Consider the following 7960-nt stretch of genomic DNA (forward strand, 5'->3'; position numbering starts at 1 on the left):
CAGGATTGCAACTTTATCTATTGTTGGAGCGTTAAATTTGCGTTCATGTGTTTCTGCTGGTCGTTTATCCGCTCTGATCACAACTTTGTAGTTATCATGTGGCATGCGCACCAACGCAGTCTTGAACAGCCTGACCAATGCATGATGTTCATGAAGTAGTTGCTGCAGATCTTGAAGAATTGTTATTTTCATTGCTGTGTTGATCTCTTGACGCCGTTCAAGTTGTTCCATCATATTGCCCATGAAGTATATTTCCAAGAATTTATGTTGTGCATCTTCAACAGGTTGCAATGATTCAATATGATGATGAATCTGGCACTCGCACAAAACAAACAATCAATACTTTCAGCTCATATTTATTTATTATATTTGAATTTATTATACTTGAAATATTTGAAAAAAAAAATTTAAAAAGAAATCAATATCACTCAAACTGTCGAACTGTCAACAGTTTGAAACAGCATTTACAAATTTATTTTTTTTGCTAAAATTAGTGGATTTTTCCAATATTTTATAATGTATTCTGCTATTCGGAGCGGAGACGATTCCAACAAATCAAAGTTAATTAAAATCGGTCCAGCCGTTCTTGAGTTATAAGTGGTCTAATTAACACGACTTTCTTTTATGTATATAGATTAAATATATTATATAACTATATTATATGAATATAATTAAATTATAAAACTTATATTAGTTATAGATTAGTTATAAGAAGAATTCGTTAAGAAAACATGTGACTGATATAATAAAAGCGTAAGCTGATCAATTAACTTTTAAGGCACTTCTTATCAATAGTGCAACTGATCTCAATTCACTATTCGAACAGAACTTCCTTTATAACAAATAATTTAATATATATACAAACATTTATTAATATTGTATGTTCTTATATACCAAACAAAAATTGATTTTGAGAGATATAAAGAATCCATTTTTAATATCAAAATTAACCTAAATACGATATGTCAAAGAGGTCTGTCTAAACAAAAACTTTCATTCGAAAAACCGCCAATATCTTAGAAAAGGTTATTTTTAGAAAACCTAAGGCTTATACTCATATATAGTGCATTAAATATTATTATTACATTACGGTAATCGGCATCAAAAGCGAGCTAGCTCATACTTTTTTAAAAATAAATTCAAATTTATTGAATATTATTTATACAAAATGCTCTCGTTATTATTAAACTTGAGATGCCCACTGATAGATAGTAATAGAAAAGCAATAGTGTTGATACTCGTGAAATAGCAGAATATGCTACCAAAAGTTTCATTCACTATTTATTCAATTTGCAATTTCCATCTTCCTTCGAAGTTGGTAAATCTTATCCTTTAAAAGGATATAAATGCTTTCCGCATACCTGGATTATTGAAAAACTTAGTTAAAGAAAAGAATAGTTATCGATTTTATTTCAAGGAACACAAAGTGCAGCTTAAAATAGATTCTGTAGGTCAAACAAAGAAAATTGCAATAATTTTCTTCAATTTCTATTCTATATTCTATAAATCTAACTCTAAATGAGCTACATTCATGTATAAATATGTAATGGATTTTTTAAAGGTAGTGATGAAATAAAGGAATTCCCAAATAAATAAATAAATAAATTAATAAATTAATAAATACTGAGCATGGCGTTAAGCGGCCTGATGCCATACAAATCCGACGAAGAATATTACAGGAACACTTCCTGGTTGTAGAACAACTTTAAAAAGTGGTGTTTTAGAAATAAATATAATCTGAACCTTTTAAATTTTCAAACATTGTACCATGAGATAAGAATAAGACTCTTAAGAAATTATTGCTTGTATATTGAGAACTAAGAAGTAATAAAAGTTTTGTAAATAAAATTATAATTTCATGGGTGTAGAATATGGCCACTACAACACTTCACATAATATAAGTTAAATATTAATTTTTATTTGTCCGGTATTCCCTGTTTCTTGTTTGATAGTTCAAGTAGAAGAGACCGAGCGCACTTTTGCGAAGTTGGGAGCTACCGAAGCCAAACGGGACTTTTCCAGACAAACAAGTGGATGCCCCGTTTGGTAGCAACCATGCGTTCGAATAATATCACATGGTTGCTCCGTTAATGAAACTAAGCACAGGGCCGGATTTGGGAGACGCATGTGTTAACTTATATGCAATAATAGATCAGAGCATAAGTTATCTCTCAAGGATATTATTTGTATTATTATATATCTAATATTAATGAAACTTCTATATGGGTCTTTTGTTTCATGTAGTATTATTTTCAACTTTCTAATATATTTCACTCTTAACTTCAATCAAAGGAAGCTTAATTGGCAGTAAGAGCTTGTTTTTTCTATTTTTAGTATTGCTAACGTATTTATTAAAGTAAATACTTGAGAACTGCAGAACTTATGGAGCTTTCGTTTGCATCTCACAGCATTTGGAGGTGTAATAAAATAATATCCAGTGAATTTTAAAGTCACTATTTCGCTGACGGTGCGAATACTCTTTAGTAATGATATGTTTACATTACTTCTTATAAAGACAAATCAAACATTTTTCATGTATTTTTCATATTACATTTTTTTTCATATTTTTTCATATTATAATGGTATATATGTATATGGTAATATTATATTACATACTAAATTTTTTACATAGCTTTCATTGAAAATTATTACTTTACTTTACAAATAAAAATATTATATTGTATTATTTATTAACTTTATCGGTTGCATTGATTGTTTAAAGAAACTTTAAATTGCAATGTCGAGTTGTAAACCCCATTTTATGAGCTTTTAAACACATATCATCCTTGACGTGATTATTTCATAAAAATTGACAGTAGTCGATCTTCTTTTAATAAGATTGTTTATAATACCAATAAAAAAGTGTTGGTATAAATGAATATCTCGCACCGGTGCATGGGAGATCTTCTATAGTTCCGGAGATATGGTATAAAAACCGCACTATCGTTTTATATACATATACTGACAATTAATAATTAAAGAATAATTATAGAACAAAAGCTAAGAAAAATCATAAATTATTTTACATATATGCATTTCTTTGTATATTTGTAAGCTACTCAGTTTATTTCTTTATTAAATAAAGTAATATTTGCTGTGAACAATTTAAAAAAAAGCTTAAAAAAGCTTGATAAAAGCTTTTTTCTCCCACTGTTTTAAGCTAAAAAATACCCAGTATTTTTGAACTTTTATGAACAATCAGAAACAAAATTTAATAATTAATAATTAATATATGCAGTTTATGTAAAGAAATTAAACCAAAAAAAATATTTATTTGAATATTTAAAGTCGTTTATCTTTTACTTTAATCTAATAATAATATAGTTTTATTATATGAATTTTTAAGATATTCAATTTGCTTATTTAAAAAACAATTACGTCTCTTTGTATGTAATTTATTTTTTTTAGTTGTACAATATATTTATGTAATAGTCTAAACAGTAGTTATATAATACTTTAAATAGCAGTTATATAATAGTGTAAACAGCAGTTAAATAGATGCTTGTCTTGCGCTCTCTTTTGGTTAATTGTGTTAAATGATTTTCTGAAAATCCTAGATTACAAAACTGTTAATCAAGAATTATGGATATATTTCAATTTTTCACATAACATTTATGGAGACGTATGTTAGAAGACACTTCTACGTCGAATTGGATAGATAGACGCATAATTGCTATTTACTCAAATTGAACTTTATGTTAAGTTACATTATTTCATAAAGTCTTAACATCTCAAGATAGGTATATCTGAACATTTTTGTTACAGTTATCGTGTTTTAAATAAAATTACTACCATCGAATTCAAAGTAATCAGTAAAAATTAATTAGGTGATAATTAGGTTATTTATTAGTAAACACACGAAAAAAAAGTGAATGTACTCGTATATTGATATTATCCACAGATAATAATATGTATTTACTTACAAAAACCTAATAATATAGTTATTATTACTACATCCAATGAGATGTTAAAAAAGATTTTCTTTTCAACTGACAAAAATACCAAATTTGCCAGTTCTAATTCAAATATTATTTATTGCAGATAGTTTTTATTAACCTCTTAAAAGCTTATTTTTATATAAGGCAGGTATTGTGATTAATATACGCAGACCTATTTCTTATATCAATTTTAAAATAAAGACATTAAGTACTTCATTGTCTGTAGACAAAAGGGATTTTTGAATAAGAAGTTAATCACATAGTACACCGTCATATGTTAATTTTAATATTCTTTGACTCAAGTTCCACGTCTGTCATACTGTGTTGTCACCTAATCATAGCTCTACTACTGGTTTCTACTATTATAATTTATGCACCAAATAGAAAATATAATGTTCCAATGTATTTAAAAGTAAACGAATAGTTTTTTCGCATTTAAATGGCAAAAATTGCAGCGATAAATATGATTTTATTTAGAAGAATTATTTAATTTATAATAATCTAAATTAATGATGTACTCTAATTCTGAGAGAGTATTAATAACTATAAATCTTAAAACTCTCTTTCAATACCAACAATTTTCAACCCTAGTAATAATCAAGTTTTTCAGTCTTCAGTCTTCTCTCTCTTAAAAAGTAGAGAAGGAAAAAAGTTTGAGGGACCAAAACAAATCGTGAAAATAATAGAACATGCTATTTTGAAGTGTCTTAATGTTTTAGGATCAATCTTGTAAAAATATATTCCTTGATTTGGGAATATATTTGCAGTTCCTAAACTAGAAAAGTTTTTTTAGCTCCCATACTCCATCTACCTGCCATATTTGCATATATAATTGTTTACCTTATCTTCATAAAGCGCAATGATAAATGATGAAATCGTAAAAGTTTATATTGCCTTCTTGAGTCTTAAAAACAACTGGAAACAATGAAATCGATACTAAAAATCGTTGATCGGTTAATAACCCGAAGGTACTTCAATTTGTAATAATTATATGCAATACATTAATAAACTTTTAAAGGGGTATACTAGTGCATTGCATTATTGTTTTTTACACGTTCTATGAGTTTGACAATTAGTAAAACAGCGCAATATGATTAATGACCATAAACTTATCGATAAACAATATTTTATTTGTAATTTTACAAGTATTTTATTTTAAGTTATTTGCAAATATTTTTTTTTTATATATTATTTTTTTTATAGTTTAAAAAATTTTAAAAATTACTTCACCTCAGTTCATTTTTTATTTTTGCAATTGCATACTTGATTGCTTTATTTTTTTTCCAAATATAAAATTAGCTTATGATAAATAATGAATTTATTTACATTGAACCTGTTTTAATAACTTTAACATGAATAACATTGAAATAACATAATTGCATTTCATACTAAGTAAAATTTTCCAAACGTAGACTTTATTGCTTGGTTTTAGGTGATTTTCATTGAAGTTCACCTATTGTGCTTGGGGATTATGTCAAGGTGTTGCCCTTTTGTATAGTTTATTAATATTTTTCATTATCTACACTAAATGTTTGTTGTTTTAAATAAATAATTAAATCTTACCGAGAGTAGTAGGTCTAAAAGTAGGTTATCTCTTTAACAGAGAGTTAGCAAATAAGTTGTAATATCGAACGTAGTTTATCGAGTCTTATTTCTTATTCCCATATAATATGCCCACTTTGGTATTTCTTTCGTGTATGCAATTACAAAAGGATTTTAAATGTGAGAAAGAACAGATTTAGTGATCGTGAGAAAGAATGCTAGAATTATCGAGTTGAAAAACAATGTATTTAAGATCTATCATTGTTAAAGCAATAAGGAATTCTATAAAACTTTAATCCTCCAGAAATGCTTAAGGATCATTTAGATGGTGCTAGTTAGAATCTGTAGAAATCTATGAAAAATAATATTATTACTAACAATCAACATACTTTAGCTTTTTTCTCTCCTGAATTACAAAAACCTTACCTTTAAAGATTTTATAATCAATTGAGAGTTTATCTTAAGTTTTAATCAATAGATTTAAATGTTATTTGTATTTTTTGTTTATTACGAGCTCTGGTCTTACGTATTTTCTTAGTAGTGTTCTGTATTGTGATCTTAAACAAAAACATCTATATGATTCAATATTTATATTAACTTCATGTGGATTTACTGTATCGGTAAGTAAACACAATTGCTCGTAATGTATTCATTAGTAATAAGTTATCTGCTTGATTGTATTTTTAATGTAAGACGTTTTGATATATAGATATAGATGTATAAATGAATTTCAAATTTTCATTATACTAGAAAATCATTTTTGACAACCATATTAATTTTAATTTGCTTCCATGCATAAGAATGAGTTGCATTTGAATTAAGTTGAGTTTTCTATTAGACAGCTTCTTATATTTAAATCGTGGAACTTCATCAAAAAAGTTTTATGGATTTAATCCCTAAATTGTATTTTATATAAAAGATAATAGAAATCTTTTATAAATTTCTATTTTATAATAATAATAAATAGTTTTTTAATTATTCAAGTCTCGCCCCACAATTTTACAATATTATTGATGTTGTGCGTGTATAAATCGGTCAGGTGTACGAAACCCTTGAGGGACCAATTCAGGACACATTTTTGCAATGTCTGAGTCTTGTGGCCTATTTATCACCATTCCCTTTTCCTAATCTTAATTCAGATGGTCTTAGGATACTAACTAAATCATTGTCTGTATGACACAAATATATTGTACAGCATCATTATAAATAATACATTTTTATTATAAGATCACATTATTTGCACCTAACAATTTACTTCTAAAGTTTTCTAAACGTCTGATAAGTAATTTAATGCTACTTATAAAATAAATATCAATTTAGACATTAAACGGTTTACAATGATCGTTGTAGATTGTATCTATGTAATAACATTCACAGTCTATATGTAGCTGTAATTAATGTCTCTGAAAAGAGATTATTTTCTATCGTCATGTAAAAAGACTGATGTTTTCAGATTCTTTCATTTCCTACATTTAGAAGAAAAGTAATTAAAATTATATCAGAGTGTATAAAAAAGGACTTTATAAGGATTTCTAAGCTCTGAGTAAAAACATACCCCTTTGAATTATTGAAGATTAATTTAAGAAGTTAAAATATATAGTAATCGTGGTGCTTGTTGCAAATAATACTTCGAACACTTTCTTTCACCCTTCAAAACTTCGAATGAAAACATCTTAACATTGATATTAAACATTAAATTACTTTTTTTATTATTTTGTGTTTAAAAGCTAAAATGTTTATGATTATTATTAAATTATCTCTTTTTGTTTTGTTACTGTATAAAACCACATTATTTTTTTTGTTGTAGATGATCTCAATAGCATAAATAAATTCCTTCAATTGTTTTACAGTATCTATTGTACTTTGCTTTAAAAATTGGACAGTAAGTCATATATTATATGTGAAAACATATTGCACGAATATGAAACATTTTCTTTATAGAGAATATATATGGAATCGATCAACGAAGTAGATCTTTAATAAATATTTTTAACTTTGAACATAGAGAATTTATTACTAGGGGGGGTTGATAATTTTATAGTCTGAGTGTTAAAATGGTTGAACGTCTTATTGCCATTTTACTACTTTTACTACTATGTCTACTTTTTTTATTTTAATCCTCTTCATTTAAAAAGTTCTGATGAAAAACATTTTAATCATAAAATCGAATATATAACTATATAAAGTATTTAATAAATTTTTGTAAATATTAATATCGATCTTTATTGTTTATATGTTTTTATTTTAGATTTTCTTTTTGGTCTCAAGATGTTTTTTTTGTTTTATATTACTTTAAATAATATAAAAAAAAACTATAAATAAAAGTACTAATTTTATTTGAAAACTTTAAACTAAATAAATTTTTAATATATTTATAATAGATATTTCATCTGTTATAAATAACATCTTCGGTATTATTTAATAATTAATACAAATAAATAATGTAGAAAAAATAAAACAGAAGTATAATAAAATAAGGC

At 26.0% G+C, this 7960-nt stretch overlaps 1 protein-coding gene across 2 annotated transcripts in view; it reads left to right on the plus strand.

The window, feature by feature from the left end:
• Positions 1-7960, plus strand: part of LOC119668737 (calcium-transporting ATPase type 2C member 1) — a 198114-nt gene that overhangs the window by 75968 nt on the left and 114186 nt on the right. The gene's annotated exons all lie outside the window — the stretch shown is intronic.

The sequence above is a fragment of the Teleopsis dalmanni genome, chromosome 1, assembly GCF_002237135.1.
Source record: "Teleopsis dalmanni isolate 2A chromosome 1, ASM223713v2, whole genome shotgun sequence".
In the NCBI taxonomy this organism is placed as follows: Eukaryota; Metazoa; Arthropoda; class Insecta; order Diptera; family Diopsidae; genus Teleopsis; species Teleopsis dalmanni.